Here is a 20607-nt window from a genome sequence, read left to right as displayed (position 1 = left end):
TGCTACCACTCTCCCTGGTTGTACTATTATGGTTGGTTTTGTGTTACAACCTATTTTTGATCTACTTAAATTTTGCCTTAGGATATGATGCTGTATAGGCTTAGGCTATCCACCATTTATTGGTTGTTTTCATGCTGGAAGGCATGCTGGGAAATTTGTTTGACCGATCAACAACAGCGAGATCAGATGAAAATGTCAAAAAGTAAAGGAGGAGCTGAAAAGCTTAGACAGAGAAGGAAGCAGGCATTAGAGGCTCAGGCTTACAATTACAAAAAAATGTTGGATCATGATGGACAAAACTGTTTGTCCATCATGATCCTCAAGTGGCAAGCAGTGTTAATTGGAGGGAGCACATGGAAGCAGTAAGAGCGACGTTTGATTAATTATGGGCTATAGCAGATATTTGTTCGGTTAAATTTAGCTTGAGCTTACAAAACGACCCCACTGACAGACACCTTGGTATTAGCCTACTATTTAATGCATATTGATGCATTTTACAAGTTTCCTTTTCAGTGCCTAATGAAATGTGTCCTGGAATACAGGCAGACTCTCCAAACATCCATTCCAAAACCCCTCTGAACTTAATGTTCAGAATCACCTGTCATTATAAGACCAGCAGCCAGCAAGTACTACGGTGCTGAGGCTAGTGGGTTATGCTACGTCCTTTAGAGTCTGTAAGCCTGTGTATTTAAAAAAGGTTATGTTTGAATGAATAATGCAATGATCTTACTGAAACATTCTGCAGGACTGTCTAAATGGTCCTAAAGTCACAATTCTTTTTCACATTCATTCATGTAGATATAGCAACAAAAACATAATAATAATAATAATAATAATGATAATAAATTGAGGTTCTATGTTGTATGTTGTAGATCTATAATGAGTACTTCTGTTGTCTGATCATGCTTGTTTAGTACATGATAGGACAGCATCACTGTATTTATTTGTCTTTAGGATTAATCAGATCTTCAATATGAATAGGATTATTTATTTTATGAAAAATTACATCTTGTAGGAAAGATAATAAAATTACCTTTACCTCAGCCATAATATTTAATAATATTTCTTCATCAATATTTCATCTATTTCTGCATGTGTGCTCATGCACATTTTCCTTACTTTGCTGAAAGCTCTAATGTTGTATTACACACACAGCACTTTAATAAAGTGAATCAAGATGTCAAATATTTGATAGGACAACCTCCCTGAACCTGGACGCCCCCCCTGGACTCCAGCAGGTCCCACTGAAAACATTCTACCAATGAGGTGAGAGATGATCTGCCATAAATAAAGGTTCATGTTCATTAAATACTTCATGTCCCATGTTATGGGCTGTTTCATTCCCATATTTAGAAGTCAGAATAATGTGTGTTTTTCAGAAATTTAATATTAGCCAGACCAAGTGTCTGCCAGTGCTGGCGGTGCCTGTGTTTTCATAACCAGAGGAGAGGAGTAGTAGTAACTCTGTCTCTCTGTTCACACACACACACACACATACACACACACACGCACACGCACGCACGCACACACACACACACACACTTTATCACTGCAGCCACTGAGTGCTTCAAATATGCTACATAAAAAACATTTTGGCTAATAGGCAGCCCATATGACCATTCAGGGTTAGTGGAAGGTCAGATGGTGGAGAGGTTTCAGAGGTACTGCTGTAACAGGGTTAGATACATCACATCACATACTGACATTCTATTCAAACTGATATTGACCAAACACACTCATTTAACCCACCTTAACTTCAATATGAATGTAGAATAGCCTACAGGGGAACAGCAAAATTGCAAATCTGATACGATGATTTTATGGATGTCGAGATTAGGTATTAGAATAATGCAATCATGTTTTGCAAACACACACACACACACACACACACAGTTATGTTCAAACAGGTGTTTTTAATCTGCTGCTTTCGTTCACAATTATTCACAGCTTGTAGGTGGTTTGAATATTATAGACCCATAGGAGACACTGTTATGAGCTACATTTTAAAAACTGATGTGTGGGATGTGTGTCTATGTACACACAGGCTCAGTTTTTTTTTTTTTTTTTTAAGTTGACCGGTTTATGAAAAATAAATCTATATTAATTCCTTCCAGTGTAAATAAATCAGCATTTAGACCATCACAAGTCAATAAAACTGGGGAGGCCAAGTAAGGGGATATGTCAGGAGACAGCAGCAGCTTGTCGAGGCAGACTGACACAGGTCTCAAAGAACGTTGAGCCATATTCTCTGCTCAGACTCATATTAAAATAAGAATAAGACCAATTACCTTATGAACTTATTAAAATAAGATCAGGCTCCAGAGTGTAATTTTCATTGGGGACACTGGGAACACATTGCCACCACTTTGTAATGGCCAATTCAGTCCCCATCACTTTTTTATTAGTTAAATCTTATGAAGAAAAAAACAACAACCTTGCACCAAGAAATCTTAACAAACAAATGAGAACATTTGCTCTCCATCAGCACCTGTAGTTGAAACTGGCTGCTACTTTGATAACTCATCATTTAACGTTAGCATTGAACCACTTTTGCTAATATTGTTGCTTAATTATATCTACTGTGTTACAGTACATTTCCAGGCTTAATAAATGTGTCAAATATGTGCAGTGATATTTTAGAATTAATTTACGCCTTTCCTGTCATATCATTTTACCCTATCATACAGTAATGTTAGCTATGAAGTGATTGAATGCTAACATTAAAAGTTATCTAACAGAAGCTAATGGGTTATGGAAAGTGTTGTTTTACCCTCAACTATGGCTCGATGCCCTTTCAGATTTTTACTATCCATTGACTTTTCAGTTGCTGATCAATCAGGATCCAGTGAAATGCTTTGTCAGATTTCTCTCGTCTATAGGACTTACTATCTGGAACACAGCAGTGCACTATTTGAGCATACCACCCTGACATCAGAAGTCAATGGCTGCCATGTGATTATGGTAATTTTATTACATAGTTTGTGTTGCATAGTGACAAATAAGGCAAAGCAACATGCTATAACGTGAAGAAAAATTATTATGTTATTCTTCATTACATAATATATGTAATAATATATGTCATACACTGTAAAATCATAATGTGATTCATGTCTAACAGGGTGAATTAAAGCTTTATTTCGTCTTGTTTTTGTCACAGTCATTTTTCTGTTGTGGATTTGTGCTGTGGTGTTTTTGTTTTCTGTGCTTGTTGTGTTTTCAGAGGTGCACAAAGAGGCTGGGCAGGGTTCCCGTCACTGAGTAGCTGACACACGCACCTGCAGCAGATTGGCAATCAGTGCATGCTGATAATCCCTGGTCTCTACTCTACCTGCTGCCGGATGATTTTGTCGGTACTGCATGGTACATGGCCCCTGCTAGTGCTAATCTCTAAGAGTTTTCTTGTGTTTTTCTAACTTAGTTTCTGTTCTTTTGCATTCAGTGTTCTACCTCATCTCATCTACCAGTAACTCCGTTTCCAGTTACCCAACCTTTAGCACCTCTGCAGCCAACAGCCTTGCCCTGAGTTTCCCTGAGCGCCACGCTTCACGCTATCCAACAGCACCACTGTGAGCTACCTCTCCTCCTCCTCCTCCTCTCCAGCGGATCCTCCAGCCCGAGCCTGGCTTTACTCATACCTGTATACTCCCCGTGAAGCATCAATACATTTCCTTGCTACACTATTCAATGCCTTGTTGTCCGTTTCTGGGCCCAACTACACCTAAAAACAGTTTTCCAAATTTTAAGTTACAAAATGAGATTGTGACAGTAGAGTGCTTCTTGCTAAAGCAGTTTCTTATTTCTCTTCCCTTTTTCCTCATCTTGAAGTTTGGGTTGCTGTAAATTAGGTAACAGTACTTTTTTAAAACATGTGTAGCTAGCTATTGTACTCACTATGATTGATTATCGTGTGGCGGTCCTTGGTGGTTGAGATTGACAGAGCTGGTATTGAAGTTTAATCGTGTGAAATGAATAAATAGATTGAATTTTAGCATTAATAAGAAGTTACAAAATAAGTTTGTTTTAAAATTAAAATTTGGTCATCAAAATGTTCCAGGAACATTTTCTTTTGACTCTGGGAATGTTAATTGAATGTTCCTGCATAATGTGCCCTCGATGTTAAAACTGGAAAATGAGAGTTTTTCTGGCAAGGAACCAACATTGTTGTTACATCCCCAGAACATCATAGGAAGGTTACTTGAACGTTCCAGGAAAGTTACTCAGTGTTAATGTTTTCTAGATGTTAAAATGGCAAACTTGCTTACAAACAACGGTTGTTGTGTTCCCAATACGCTCTGAGAAGGTTACTTGAATGTTTCAGGAATAATGTTCCTGAGATGAGTTTTTTCTGACGCTAACAATGTTATTGTTACATTCCCAGCATATTCTGGGAAGGTTATTTGAACACTCCAGGAGGGTTACTTGAACAGTTCCTCATTTACATTGTTCAGATGTTAAAACAACAACTTTTTCTGACATAAAACCAATTTCATTGTTACATTCCCAGCACGTTCTGGGAAGGTTAGTTGAATGTTCCAGGAAGGAACGTTTCACATAAATGTTCCCTAATTGTTAAAACTGCATTTTTTTTCAACATCAAACCGACTTTATTGTTATGTTCCCAGTATGTTCTGGGAAGGGTACTTCAATGTTCAGGCTTGAATGGTTCTCCTTAGTGTTGTCCAGATATTGAAGTTTTTCTGGCATAACTACACCATTGATAATAACCAGCATGTTCTGGGAACATGTCTTACATTACAACATTTCCCAGTAGTAGTGACCTAATACTACTTGAAACTTTGGAACAAATTTTGTATTAAGTCGGTTTTGCACAATGTATGATATGTATGTATATGTACATTGTTACATGCTCCCCCTCTGCTGGCCACGACGTGCAATTGTGCCTGATGCTTAGTCTCCTGCCTTTCCAGGTGAAAGCGGTCTGGCTGATTATGAACCAATAGGAGGGGGTAGGGCACTAGGCTCTTGCTCTCTCTCCTTTCCACCTTCTGTCCAGAGACGCAGTCAGTCAGCCTGGAGGCTGGCTGTGGTATTATGTTTTGTTTCATGTTTATCTGATAGGTGCAGTAGTGTAGTTTTTGTGGCTTTGTTTCAGTTAGGTTTAGTTGTTTCTTTGTGTTAGGGTAGAGGGTTAGTCCCCAGCTCTGACTGCCCTGGTGGGTTGGTCTGGGAGTCTGCCCTTCTTTTGTTTATTTTGGCCGGCCCATCAGTTTGTTTGATTGTTTGAGGTTTTCTTTTTTTCCCTTTATTTAGTTGCTGTTCATTTAATAAATGTATCCTCTTTCAAACTGCAACTTGACTTGGTTGTTTATGATGGACCTCTTTTGGTGTACCTCCTGTAGGGGGTTGTAACAACATATAATATTTTAATCTATGTTTTATTGTCTCCAACTGTCTTACATTTGCACCAAAGTATGTCACCATTTGAATACTGTCTTTTTCTTTCCCTTGTGATAATAAATAATATTATGGATATTCGCCTAGACTTTTTCACGGTGGCCTAGGAATAGAAGGCAAATTAGTTAATTGTGAGACTTCTTTATAAATACCCACAGAATTTACAAACCATCATAACAGCAGCAATTGATTAACTGAGAAAACAATCAGCAGATCTTTAGTTGCAGGAAACGGCTGCCTGATATATAATAGTTTAGCTCCATCAATTACAACACAAAATAATACTTTTACATAAATGCATGATAAATGAGAATGTAGCAGTTAGGAGGTCAACCAGCGAGCAGGTATAATTGAGGAGGAGCTAACAATGCCACCCTAGGAATTTCACCCAAGGAATAATATTTTACCTCTGACCAAACTGATCACTCAAGAGCACATAGGTTCGTAATACTACGAGGCGAGAGACGTGGTTTCATCAACAATAAGCCTTTATTTTAAACACTCAATACTAATAAAAGGCCAGAAAACACAATATAAACAATTATTGAGGGGCAAGGAAAATGGGTGAAGCTGAGGCTTACCAGTGGAGAGGTGGGCCACCAGGAGAGGGTCACCCTAATCACACATGCACACACATCCACACACACACACACACATGTGAAGGATCACACCCGGGGTAGACAGCACAGCACAGCACACAGGAGGGGACCCCACCACCGGAGGACACCAACCCCCACTACTTTAGGCTCTCAACTTCTAAAACAGAAGGGAACAAAATACAAATTAGTGGGACATCATTCATACAAATAAACGAAACACTGTATTACACTAACTAACTGCTGCAAAAATAACGAAAGAGATAAGGTGCAGTTAACAGAATATACACAAAGCCAGATTAATGATAGGGGCTAAGCAGCCAGGTATGGGTAAATAAGAAAACAAAAACAAACTAAATAAGATAAAGGAAATAAACAGACTCAACTACACAAAACAATATTAAATGGGGTTAAAGGCAGCAAGCCAGTTAGAAATTAAACAAAACAAAATGGAGTTAAGCCCCACTGGCAACACACTATACTAAAATGGCCAAAACTAAAATATCTAGGGACTAGATGAGCAATCCCTCATCAAGCAAAAGCCACGGTGAGCAAAGTAACAGTAGGCAAAGCCACGGTGAGCAAAGTAACAGTAGGCAAAACCATGGTGAGCAAAGTAGTGGTAGGCAAAGCAACGGTGAGCAAAGTAGCGGTAGACAAAGCAGCAGCGTAGTTACAGGTGAGCCAGAGTACCTGCTACAATTCTGGCTGCTGAACACAGACCCGCGGTCCCGATCCTGCCGTGCTTATGAGCCTGGGGAGGGGGAGCAGACGAGAGCCTTCAGGTGCTACTCCGCCACTGAGCGAATACCTGTAACAACAACAGCCGTTTAGCTACTACACGCTGAATGATGTCAAAGCGCACGGTATAGATGGACCTACCAGCTGCGATTGGTGAGAGCGTCATGGCTGAGGAAGGGGAGAGGGTCCACAGCATCTACAAAATCATATGCAACTGGTTTACACCACAATAACAAAACAGATAAATAAAAAGGCACAAACAAAGGCCGCTCTCATACCTGCTACAGCGACGGGCGCACTGGAAATGAGGTATGCTACGGCGACAGAGGGAGAGCAAAGAGGACCACTACCTGCCTTTATAGTATGCCTGCATACGATTGGCTGTCGATCACTGAGCAATTGAGAGCAAAAAAACCCACACAGGACTATGCAAACCAGAGCAGAACACAACAAGGCTCTGTTCTGCTACATTATGTTATTACTAGTTTTAAATAAGTCAAGCAAGTCAAGGTCAAGCACTTTTTAAACATTTTTAAGTTACATTTTCAAATGTTTCCAGTGCCTTGCAGCTGTGGCACACACTCAAAATGAGTACTTCACTTCATATAGAAATAGTCTACTTGTTTTCATCTCCCTGCCACATGGGTGTTCTTGTCATGTCTCTGTACCACCAATGCACAGATTTTGAAGAAAACAGGTTGCCATTGTGATCAAAGCAGCAGCAGATGCTGCTTTCTCACAAGAATTAGGCCAGGAGATGAAGGTTGGTCCCATTGTGCAACTGATGTTGAGCTCTTCTTGGATGATCCTGTGTGCTGATGACTGTGACACATCAAACTTGTCTGACATTTCCCTGAAGCTGTTTTGGTCAACCATGGTCAACAGGAACTTCAGCAACTTCTTTGTCACTGGGACTGGTGGTAGACCTTGACAAAGTTCCTTTTTTATGCCATACTCCTACGACTTCATCGTGAGATATTCAAACTGGTTTGGTGACTCAGAAATTGAGTTGTCAAATTAAAATGAAGACAGATTCAGCAACTGCATGGGCTATTGCTCACCTACATTTTTTTCAGAAACACATTTCAGTGAACTATTTTTGTAATATATGAAAAAGTTTTCAAATGAGCTGTCATGTTGGTCCAGTTTGAAATCCTGGAGAAGACGGCCCACGAGTGGCATTCATCCAGTCAGGTACAGTGTTTGCATAGTTGTCAGAGGGTGTAGCCTGTGTCCCAGCATGCAAAGCTGAGAAGTGGTGCAGGCCCGTACATCCAAACATGCCCCTGTGGACATGTACCATAGTGCTTTACAAATATTGCAAGGTAAGATTTTGATTTATTTACTAAACTTGGCATTTAACCTGAGGTTTCTCACATCACCCTGTGACTACTGCACACCAACTCACAAAAAATGTGGACAGAAAAGAGGAAAAATCAAATGGAAGGGGTGTGTTTGAAGGTACAGTATATCTGATCATTAAATGTGAGCACAAATCTTGTCTCTGTAATGAAGTGCAGCTTGGCTGTTGGGCTTTGGCAAATTTGGATCATCAATGTCCTCTTTGTGTTGATGAAGACCCTGCTCATCTTCATCGAGTTGGTTACCTGGATCAAAACAAATGTTGAGAAGAATGTGACATGTTGGGAGTGTTGCACTGATATTTGTTACTTCTTGACACTTCGGAAACCTGGATTTGAGGATACCAAAAGCATGCTCAATGACGACACAAGCTGCATTAAGTTTTTTTGTTAAAATCCCCTCTGCCTGGCGGTTAGGTGCAAATTATCCATGTAGGCCTTAATCAGCTGTTTTAACAGGTGATGAGTGGAATCATAAAAAATGTGCATTCCCCTCTGGGACCAGGGCCTGGGGATCTGGGGATGGGGTTTGTTGTCTGTTCATGCAGACTGGTCCCAATGTGATCTTAAGGTCTGTAAGGTTTTGATGGTAGTCAACCCCAACAAACAGGACGAGAGCGAGCAGAATGGAGGTGTAAAGCCTGAAGGAGAAATGAGAAGCACCAGACAAGCAGGGATTATTTTTTTCTAGAGCTCTGATTTCTTTGTAGTTTTGTCCATAAACGCATTTTGATCAGACAACTCACGTTTGAAATGTTTCTTTGGAGTCTAGGCTCCGACCTCATCACTCCCCGCAGATATGTTTACATAGAAATATGAGCACCTCGGCCACAAGGAAAATATACTACGTGGTGAAACTGCTATGTGTGGGCCTAGGCACCAGCCACTGTGTGGCCATTCCCGATGAGCACCTTGGATATGAGGGGAATATACTATCCTATAGTATATGTTCCTGACAGATTCGACGATGGATGAATACTTGCTGGACCCAGCAAACCACCTGATATACAATGGCAAAATTAGGCAGTAAGGCAGATACACATAGTTATTACTCCATCAGGGGGCAGACAGCAGCTCAGGTGGAGATCACGCAGCTTTAAAGAGAACCAGGAGCTCGTCATAGGTTTGCGTCCATCAACAATGAACAGGGCCAAACCATGGGTCAGGGGTCGATGATTCAGGAATTTTATCATGGAAGACAAAGGACAAAAAGTTGAGTCAGTTTTGCAATAATAATTTGAGTACCTTGGCAAATCCGACAGTTTCGTGTTTAATATGGAATACATGTGCATGTTCTAAGTTTAAATCAGTGGGGGTGATCTCATGAGGATTAAAGGAGATCTGGTTGTATATTCAACGTACCTGAGAAAACTGTATAAAGCCATTAGCAAAACTGCTTCTAACATAGAATCAATGTATGATAAATAATAATAATAATACATTTAATTTATATAGCGCCTTTCAGGGTACACAAGGACGCTTAACAAAGTGGAACATATACAAAACAAAGAATAGACAATAATAAACTTGAGTCTGGAAGCCCTGTGCACACAGCGGGGGCGACGCAGGATACCAAGAGATTCAATCCCAGCGATGGAGCCTGGGGTGAAGCGACAGCAGCAGAGGAAGGCAACACAGGAGCCAGGCGGCGAACAATCCTGAGGTTGTGGTGGAGGGAGGACCAGTGGAGTAATGTTGGATAGCCCACAGAGCACTGAGAACGCTGGTTAAAAAGTTAGCGTTGCTAGGCTAACAGCTGATCAGCGGGGCTAACAGCTGATCAGCGGAGAAAAAGGTGACGTCCACGGAGTCCACGAGTTCAGGTGTGCAGCCTTCAAAGTTTGCAGCACAGTCCCAGAGCCTGTAGAGACAACCTGGCTTTCTTCTTTCAACAGAAATGTATGGTGAGAAACAACCTTGTCTTAATCTTGACACCAACTGGGGCACCAGGAAATAGCTGGAGGGCTTGGCCTGGGGATACATAGTTTTGGACTCTACACGGTTTACATGACTGGCAATGAAGGTAGCTTGCATGATGAAGTTATTTAGAATGCATGTCCAAGCTTAATGTCGCATGAGAATGTTTATTGTCGGTATTTTTGAGAGGCCTTTAGTGATTATTCCTACTGTAGCAGCGTTGTCACAGAACCCCTTTATTGTTTTCTGGTTCGCTGACTAAGCAACTTTAAACAAGCGATGATGACTGGATAATTGGTTTATAATTGGATAAAACTCAGACATCTGCAAGCCAATCTTTATTATAGAATCCCCCAAAACCAGCAGAAGAGGCTGCATCAATGAAGAACTGGAGAGACTTTGAAGATTCCACAAAGTCATTATAAAAGAAAGAAATACTGTTCTTTTCATCACAAAACAGGGACCAGAAATGCAGATCTGAGTAACAGCCTTTATCTAAAACCACAGCATCTTTTAGATTTTGTACAGAATTAGTCAATACAAGGAAGCATGAAACGAACGTGAGAGGATGATGCACATAGCAAAATTGAGGTGGCTTAAAAGAGACAAAAGATCTCTTTTAGAGAGAATGGCAGCAGTAGACGAGGATTTGGTAGCTGCTCTGATGCGAGAGAGCATATCTTGTGGCAGGGAAGTTTGTATAAGTATACTATCAAGGGTTATGCCAAGGAACTCCAAACGAGTGGCCCACAGTTTTCTCCTTTAAAAGAGGTACACCTAGCTCATGGAAGAGGCTTTTGACTGTGGACCAGAGGGAAAGTCAACTACCAAATTGTCCAAATGATGCAAGACAAAGGGGAGTTTGCAGGTGTTATAAAGAATCCAGTATAAGACTGTTAACGAGGTGTCAAAAATGCTCGTACTCCTATGACAACTAAAGGTCAATTTAACAGAGAAATAGAACTTTGAACACCATATATCTGCAAAAAGATGCCACTGGGATGCGTGACATGGTATGTCTTTGAAGGCGTCTGTAATGTCAGCTCTTCCAAGCAAGGCATCGACCCCTGCTGACTTAATCATCTGGTCAGCATAATCTACAGAGGCATAGTACAAGGAAAAAGTCACGAGGAGCTGAAAGATCAATAATGAGACATTTTATGTTTAAATATTCCCTGGTAGCAACATCTATAGGGCTTACTCTGAAGATGGAGAAGGGGATTTGACAACAGACCGACCATGTAGCCCTTTAGAGGGTCTTTGGATAGAAGCTTGTCCACTGCTTCTGGCTCTTTCTACTTCTGGGCTGACTGACGTTACGGCGTAAGCCGCACCAGTGTGGCAATTCATACAGCACGCCGGCACTGTGGATCCTAAAGAGGCGTGATGGTACAGATGATGTACCCCCGTGTGTGTCCCTATGTATCAGCTGACTGTTTATAATCATATGGATGCTGTTATAATGTGTTGTGATTGAGATCCTGACCCACCATACATCCTGGAAAGTGTCAAAGTTACGTTTTTCGCTCTAAATTACATAATTACATAATCGTCATCAGTAAACAGGACGCTGTCTGATTCTCACTCGCGGGGAGGGATGCTGTTTTCTGGGGGAACTGAAGTCTTAGTCGGGAGGGCTGACCATCGGGGTGATTTTTTTCAAGACAGTAACTATTACAACACAATAGTGGAAGGAGACAAACACATGTTGAGTTAAAGTTTTTTGCCGGGGACAGACGCTGTTTTTCGGGCAGAAATGTGACGAAGAGTCAGTAGGACAGACAGGATGACAGAGCCTTTTCCACATATAACTGAGATATTTTTCCCTCATGTCAGTTGCTGAAGACACTACCAGTTATCTCAGTACTGTTGTTTGGTCCTGTAATGTTGCAAGTCATTTCACTTTTATTTGATTAGTGAAGGATGTGTTTAGCTGTCAGAATGTGAACACCATCAAATCGACACGCCCCTGCTCCGCACCTCCGGCTTATCCATTCGCACAGACGTCGGCTCATAGAGCCGCAGCGAAACTGTCCCCCCTCTCTGTATCTGAAGCTTTCACACAGAGGACCATGTGGAGAATTGGTGCATGATTCCCGCACTCAAAGGGCAGTGTGAATGGGGCTACTGTCTGCACACCAACTACACACATGCATGAATTTACAATTAGGAAATGTACAAATATTCTCATTGAAATTAATGCAGATAGGAGACTTATATCCTGAAGGAAAGGGCCTGATACTTTGGAGGCTTACGGAGTTAAACACTGCATTTTTTTGGCTGAGGCTGATATTTTGACATTTTTGCAGTTGATACAGGAGCTCCGGCGTGGGCGAGATGCATCCAATTCTCAGAGCGAAACCTTGGTGGACTGAGCCTGGGTTTCGCGATATAAAACCAACTTCTTCCCTTGAGGAACCAGACTCACTCTCCAAATTGGAGATGGCGAGCGACATCATGACCAACAGAGCCAGAAGGTAAAATAACGATCGCATGAGCAACGCTCAAAGAACATGCAGCAATATGGACGCAGGGCAGTGCTGGCATTGACAGGCTGAGGGAGAGATGGGATTTTTGCAGTTTAAATAGACGACTAAAGTTGTGTTTGGTAGATGAGTGTGGAGAGTGGGGCATGTCATGTGTATATCAATGCAGCTCGAGTTGCCTGCCTGAAAACTAGCTTGCAGGCGTCGCTCCATTACAGAATGGCACGTTTATTTGAAATATAAAAAATACAACCTTGTCGTAAACTTTGCACACTGCAAGTAGCTGAGGACCACCAGGCTGTAGAAATGCAGTCACACACTGAGGAGGGGACAGTTGATGTTTTATCCTGTTGTCACTTTTTAAAACTACATGTTGCTGGAAATGTTTCTCGAGAAGTATAGTATTGTACTGGACCAGCCAAACAGGTGGTCTGATGTTATGTACCGTTAATTAACCTCTAAGAATGTCTAATTAGGGTCTAACAAGTTTGTTATTGGCAACAAATACCCCGTAATAAAGTGAAACTATTATAAATAAAGCCTAAATAAAATGCATCATCCTCTGAGCTCTGTTTTTTGTCTGACCATTATTAATATGGCACTACATTTGTCAAATCAGCCTGTTTTGTCTAATTAAGCCATTGTAGGTCCATGTTGGTAGCGTTAGGTGTGCTGTCTACAGTATTATTTGGTGAAAAGGGTAACATAGTGTCTAATTAATATATTTTGGATCTGATAGGGTCTTGCATTTGATTTCTTATTGCATAGTCTTACAAAATTGTATATAATAGTGTATGAGGGTCTCCTACTTGGTCCTATTTTGGTTTAGAGTAGAATTCAGTATAGTAGTGTCTAAGTATTGTACATTTGAGCTCTAATAATACGTTATATGCAGTTTCTAATTACGGTGTGATTTAAGTAATCAGGTGTATGATTTATAATGAGGATATAAATATAGATAATATTTCTAGTTTGTAACATCTTAGTTAATTAGTTAGGATGTAACACTTTTTCAAAATATTTTCTAATAAAGAGCACATTTCCAGGTGTTGCCTCATTTAATACAAATTATGGATTATACCGTCGTATTAGTGTACTGAGCGTATAACAGTATATGTTTACAGTCTAATAAAGACCATATTATTTCTTTTGTCTAGCTTGACAAAAAGTACAGCTTATTGCATTATCTGCATCAAAGGAGACAACGATGCCTAGAGGGAGAGAAGAGCTAGAAGACGGGATAACATTTAAGAGCCTTCAAATATTGGAAAATGCGAGGATCCTTTTGGTCATAATTAAAACTGAAAGTCCAAATAGAAAATTAAAGCTGCAAGCAGCGATGAATGGGCCCTCGCAGTCCACGCGCGTCGGGGCGTGCTGCTGTCGCGGCATGCTGCCGTTGTTACGTGCTGCTGTCGGGGCTTGTTCATGCAACAACTTCCGTTGAGGAATCAAAAGTGAAGGCAGTCAAGCTGTTATTTAGTCATTTAGCAATAAAAGCGCCCCCTATTGGCCGATTTGCACCAAATTTGTCAGAAATCGTCATGTGGCCATGGAACACAACTGGGAAAAGTTTTGTGTTAATCGGACTGTATTTCATCAAGATACACAAGAATGTCTGTTTGACCACAATGTGCAGGAAATTGTTGTTTTATATTTTGGGCGTTCTGTGGACTAGCACATTTCTTTCAATAACTTTTTGTCAGGAGGGTCCACAGATGCTGCGTGCAAAGTTTGGTGCAAATAGGAGAAATTGTCTGGGAGGAGTTCGAAAATGTAGGTTTGTGACATTTTGCGCATTTGCGAATGGAAATTTTGCGCAAAAGTGGGCGTGGCCTACATCATACAATTCAGGTGAATTCAGGGAACACGTAGATATAAGGTTTAACAATGTCCGACAAATTATGTGGGAGTTATTAGTCAAAAACTGCTTTGTGTTAATAATAGCGCCACCTGTTGGTCATTTTTGGTGTGTGAGTTACAGGGGCCAGTCTATACCACCCCTATGAATTTCATATCCATAAGTGTTATGGTGTGGGCACAGTGCCAAATATAAAAAGAAACTGCCACCAAAGCGCCACCTAGTGTCAGATCTGTCACCCCTTTGTCAGCTATCCTCAGGAGGGTATTGGCAATGAGTGTACCAAGTTTTGTGTTAATCCGACCAACCGATGTCGAGATATAAAATAGTTCAATTTAAAGAGCGCCACCTAGTGGTCATCAACCAAAATTTAGCACAGAGCCTTAGGGCCTCATGAGGAAGTAGGATCCTGAGTTTGACGTCATTTGGACAAACCAATGTGGAGATATGCAACATTTCCTGTTTGGAACGAAATCTGCAGGAAGTTGTTATTTAATAACTTGAGTATTTTTTGGAATATCAAAATTCTTTTAATAAATTTTTGTCAGGAGGGTCCACAGATGCTGTGTGCAAAGTTTGGTGCAAATTGGTGAAATTGCCTGGGAGGAGTTCGAAAAAGTAGGTTTGCGACATTTCGCGAGCTAGTGGAAAAAAAACGCCAGGCGGAAATGGGCGTGGCCTATATCCGGAGATTCAGCACAATTCACCGAACGCGTGGATATAAGGTTTTTGAAGGTGCGACAAAGTATGTGGGAGTTATTAGCCAAAACGCACTTTCCTTGATAATAGCGCCACCTAGTGGTGCACTTTCACAACAACAACAGATTATAAAAATTTTCGCCAAGCCTAATGAGTTTGCCAAATAAAATCGCGTTTTCATTCACATTCAGGCAGCGAAAAATGCGATCATTAAGGACAAAGGAAAATAATAATAATCATTCGAAAAACAATAGGGACCTCGCAGGTTCCCTGCTCGGGCCCTAATTAAAATAGGTAAAATCAAGATGGTGGCACAGAGACGCAGCAGCTTTGCTCTTTCTTCTCTCACTCTCTCTCTTTCTCACCAAACCTGACTCTTGGATTCTGGGCTGCTTCCTTTCTGCAAGTCCAGCCCAGTCTCACACAGCATGTAATAGACCCACCACTACAGATCATAGTGTGAGTGTGATGATTTGCCACGCCTTTGTGTGAAAAGTACAGATGGAAACATCAGAAGGAGATGGGATGGTTGGAGAGTTCATTCCAAGGACTTTCACCCTGGTGAGAGTTCCCATGTGAGGTAATTAATGATGACTGTTATTTTAAGCAGAACCATGATCTTTTCCTAAACCTAACCAAGTAGTTGGTGCCTTTATTTCGAAAAAATAACTAGACCTTAACTGTTTGTTATTGCTAACTTGACCACAGAAGAGACCGTGTTGTTTTCACAAGGGGGCGAGTGACGAGTTGTTCTACTACAGTACATGATTTGGCATGATACCAGGTTGGAACATCATGCAGTGTTCATTTAAAAAACGCCTGAGCTTAGTTTTCCGCAATGAAACTTTAGTACCAGTTTTTGTTTTTCCCTAAGAAACCTAGCTTATCCATACCTAAAAACGTCCCTGCCTGTCTGTGCAGGGCAGACTGCTAGCTGATTTATTCATCTCCCCCTAGAATATATCTAGTCAGTTAGTCCTTAAATCATAACATTTTTGTGTTTTCTTTCAGTTGGACCCAGAGATAAGAAAGCTTTAGGCAGCTCACTGCTTGCCCTACTATGCCTTTTTGTCTGTGATTCCCCAAATCTCAACAACAGAGGTGGTGCATGCGAAGTTAGCATGAGTCACAGAATAAGTCACATTTCTAGGAATTCATTATGGGAAGACCCAGGTTGGAAAATCCCACAGTTTGCCTCAATGTTGCAGTAAATAATTCTGGAGGAAGATAGTTGATTGTTGAGTCTTATCCCTAGGTTGTCAAATAATGACAGTGTTGGTAGAGCCACCAACCCAAAGCTTATAGCCTGTATCAATAACAAAGAACAGGGAAGCTTGAATTACAACACAGACAGAGGGAGTGGGATGCTTTCTTTTCTCAGGATGCCCCTAGTCCAATATATCTTGAAAGAGCAAATAATTATTTGCTGCTATATTAACGTTTGACCAAAATGGCGGTGTGCACAGATCGCGAAGCCCTGTGTCTCTCCAGATTTTGTGAATTAGTGTGTTTTAATTAATGTTTCAAGTCTTTTTGCTAAACACAGAGAGTTAACATCTACTGTCGTGACTGCAGCTTATATACCACCGGATGCTCATGTTAAGATTGCAATGAAAGAACTCAACATGTCTCCTGCCCCACAAGAAGAGACAAGACATTGGACCATGTATACACAAACATGGCTGATGCCTACAAAGCTGTCCCCCTCCCCCACCTAGGACAATCTGACCACCTCTCCCTGTTCCTACTGCCTAAGTACTCGCCACTCATCAGACGTGTTAAACCCACAGTGAGGACAGTCAAAGTTTGGCCAGAGGGAGCAGACTCTGCACTTCAGCAGCATTTTGAAAACACTGACTGGAATATGTTTGCCACTCAGGCCACCCTCGACTCCCACATGGACATTGACTTATATGCCTCCTCCATTCTGGACTGTATCAACTCCAACATCAACAGTGTTACCACTCTCAAACGGATCACCACATTCCCTAATCAGAAGCCATGGATGAAAAGAGAGGTCCGACTTCTGATGAAAGCACGTGACACCGCCTTCAGATCAGGTGATGCTCGGGCCTATAGCTCATCCAGGGCTAACCTGAAGAAGGGCATCAGAAAGGCCAAGCACAGCCACAAGCTAAGGATTGAGGAGCACTTCAAGAACAACTCTGACCCCGACGCATGTGGCAAGGCATCCACGCCATCACAGCCTACAAACCCATCAACACCTCCACTCCATCCAGCGACGCCTCCTTACCTGATGAGCTTAACCACTTCTATGTCCGCTTTGACAGGGACAACAAGGAGGTGGCCATCAAGGCTGTGCTCCCTGCAGACCACCAGCCCCTCACACTCTCTCCCACCGACGTGCGTGCATGCACAGAAGGCTGCTGGTCCTGATGGTGTCCCCAGACACATCATCAGGGCCTGTGCTGTGCAGCTGACTAAGGTCTGGACTGACATATTCAACCTGTCACTAGCCCAAGCAGCTGTCCCCGCATGCCTCAAAACCACCTCCATCGTGCCGGTGCCAAAACACTCCACTGCAGTGAGCCTTAATGACTTCCTCCCAGTTGCACTCACCCCCCATCATTCAACACCATCATCCCCTCCAAACTGATCACCACCCAGTGAGCAAAAAGTGGTCTAGATCACGTCTTTTAGACGTCATTTATGGACATCCAAGATGTCTAAAAGACGTCCTCTGGGGAGCCAGAATGAACGTTTTTTATACGTCTTTTCTGGACGTTGTATAAACGTTCATATGTCGTTTATCGACTAATTCTGGCTGTCAGTGGACGTCCAGATCATAGCCAGTATGAACGTCTATTCTCAACTAATTCTGGATGTCAGTGGATGTCTAGATTATGGCCTGACTGGACGTCTTTTCTCAACGTCATTTATCGAATAATTCTGGCTGTCAATGGACATTCAGCCTCCTCCCCTCCGGGAGGCTCTACACGTCTCTCCGCACCTGGACCAGTAGGTTCAGGGGAAGCTTTTTCCCTGTGTCTGTCACCCTACTGAACTCCACACCCTGGTGACAACCAATCGACCAACAAACTGCACCTCACCCCCCCACACTCCTTCCCCCAGTGATTGATCCCCCCCACACTCCTTCCCCCAGTGATTGATCCCCCCCACCCCACCCAGACACTGCACTACTACTTGACTCATCTATACCCCATCTTTAGTACTGCTAATTACACTTATATACTGTACAAACTGTATCTCCTTTAGTACTGCCAGTAATATTTATATACTTATGTCAGTGTATATACTGTACCTATACCTACTTACACTCTATTTATACACTGTACATACTGTACCTAGACCTACTTACACTTAATTTATATACTGTACATACTGTAGTATCTGTCTTTGCTGCACTATTTATACTGTACATACTTTGCATTTTACTGCTTTTTGCACTTCTGTTTAGACGCTAACTGCATTTCGTTGTCTCTGTACTTGTAATGTGCACAATGACAATAAAGTTGAATCTAATCTAATCTAATCTAATCTAATCTAAAATCTCATATATGTAGCTCTGGACCAAAGTGTTACACAGACAAACCAACCAGCAAATGTCGTCATCCTGCTGCTGGCAGTAATTTGCTCTAAGTGGCTGCCAGTTCTGATTTCAATGCCAATGTGTGACTCATGGAATAATTTTGTCTGCCAGAAACAAATGTAAGATCAGTTATCAACTGAAATTTGCACTATATCTTTATCATAATGAGCATTTATTTATGAAATTAGATTGTTTTTGTGAAATTTGATCTTTCTGTACCACATTTGTCAATTTTAGCTCACTGAACAAACTAGTTTTCACAATTTCATTTCAGATTACAATTTGGTTGAAATGTACATAATTGAATGCAATCCAGTTTGCTATTCTAAAGTCAGAGATAATCAGTTTGACTATTTCATTGAACAAATGAAACCAATCAAGTGATTTTTGCTACATACATAATACAATAACAGAAACTGTAACTGTGAGCATTTCAGTCCACATTTTAATAGAGGCCAATCCCTGTATAATGCAGCAAGCACATTATGTACACACATACACACAATCTATTGTGTTATCTAAGCAGCTGACACACCCAGCATCCCTATTTCCCTCCTGTATGGTCTCATTCTCTCTCCCTCCATCTCTCTCTCTCCCTCCCACCTCACATAGACACATACTTGCACACACACAGGTCATAAGTCAAAAAGGGTTTGAATGGCAGGAAGGGAGTGGGATTGTTAATATTGGACTTTACTGTAATATATGGTGTGAACTGCTTTCTGTGCCACCAAGCTTTATCATCACATCACATCTCTCTCTCTCTCTCACCCACCCCCCCACCCCCCCCCCCCACCCCCCCCCCACACACACACACACACACACACACACACACACACACACACACACACACACACACACATTCTGTGTGCCAACATCTTATCTTTTCATTAACAGACATGGGTAGCTCCACTACCTTCCTTCCCTATTATGGAGGGACTTGAGGTGTGCTTACATCCCACCTTTACTTCCTGGAGACTAAAACAAAGACAAACAAAAAGAACTAACTTCATGTATTAAAAGGAAAAATTAATAAGTAAAATGCATCTCCCTTCCCTCGCAAGTTGAGAAATGGCAGAGGCAGATTAAACAAGGTGTTTCAATTTAACAAATGTTCATTCAGCTCAGCAGATGCAAATAAATACCTTGTAATTTACTGAAAGGTATACTATGAAGGATACAAGGACCCCTTAGCTAATAGAGAAATGGAGCAGGTACCCCCCCCACTGCAATTTTCTGCAAAATAACTAAAATCTTATATATACAGTTTTGTGCAGATCTCCACAAAACAAATGACATCAGGACATTTACAAAAGGAATGTCTGTATTTGCAGTTCAGTAACAGTGATTATTTTATATACATACACTGGGCACTCACAGTACTGTCGATCAGTCAGTCAGTCAGTTGGAGGTCAGTAGACAGGTTGGCAGCATCGACAGCAACTAATGGAGAGACTCCATGAAGACTTTACAACGCAGTCTAAGATCATCAAAGCCTTCATGGGTGTCAACTACAACACTGGTAAAAATGAGAAGTTATATACAGTAGCATTTATTGCTTTCAAAAAATGTATCATTTAGAGCATTTTCCCTGGTAATAATTGGAGACAATAGATTTCAGCCACATCCTACTAGTATTTATTCATAGTAAAGTCCCAAGCACTTAAACTGGAGGACCTGAGTTTTAGTGCCTTGCTCAAAGGAACTTTTGAGACTTCTTCAGAATTTGGAAGGATAGATCCACTGACATGCAAGTTAAAGGTTGTTTGTCACATGAGTAACATGTTGGGTAACATGCAGTATGCATGTGGAATTGTTTGTTTTGTGTGGACTTTTCACAATTGGCCACACACTTCATATATCTGTGCACTATGACAAGCATCTGATAGGCCTCCTCTGAACAAATGTTGTGATATTCTGACATTTGAGGCTCCGATGGAATCTAATTTGAATCCAATTG

Source organism: Pagrus major, chromosome 1, assembly GCF_040436345.1.
Source record: "Pagrus major chromosome 1, Pma_NU_1.0".
NCBI classification, from domain to species: Eukaryota; Metazoa; Chordata; class Actinopteri; order Spariformes; family Sparidae; genus Pagrus; species Pagrus major.
This window is presented reverse-complemented; position numbering follows the sequence as displayed.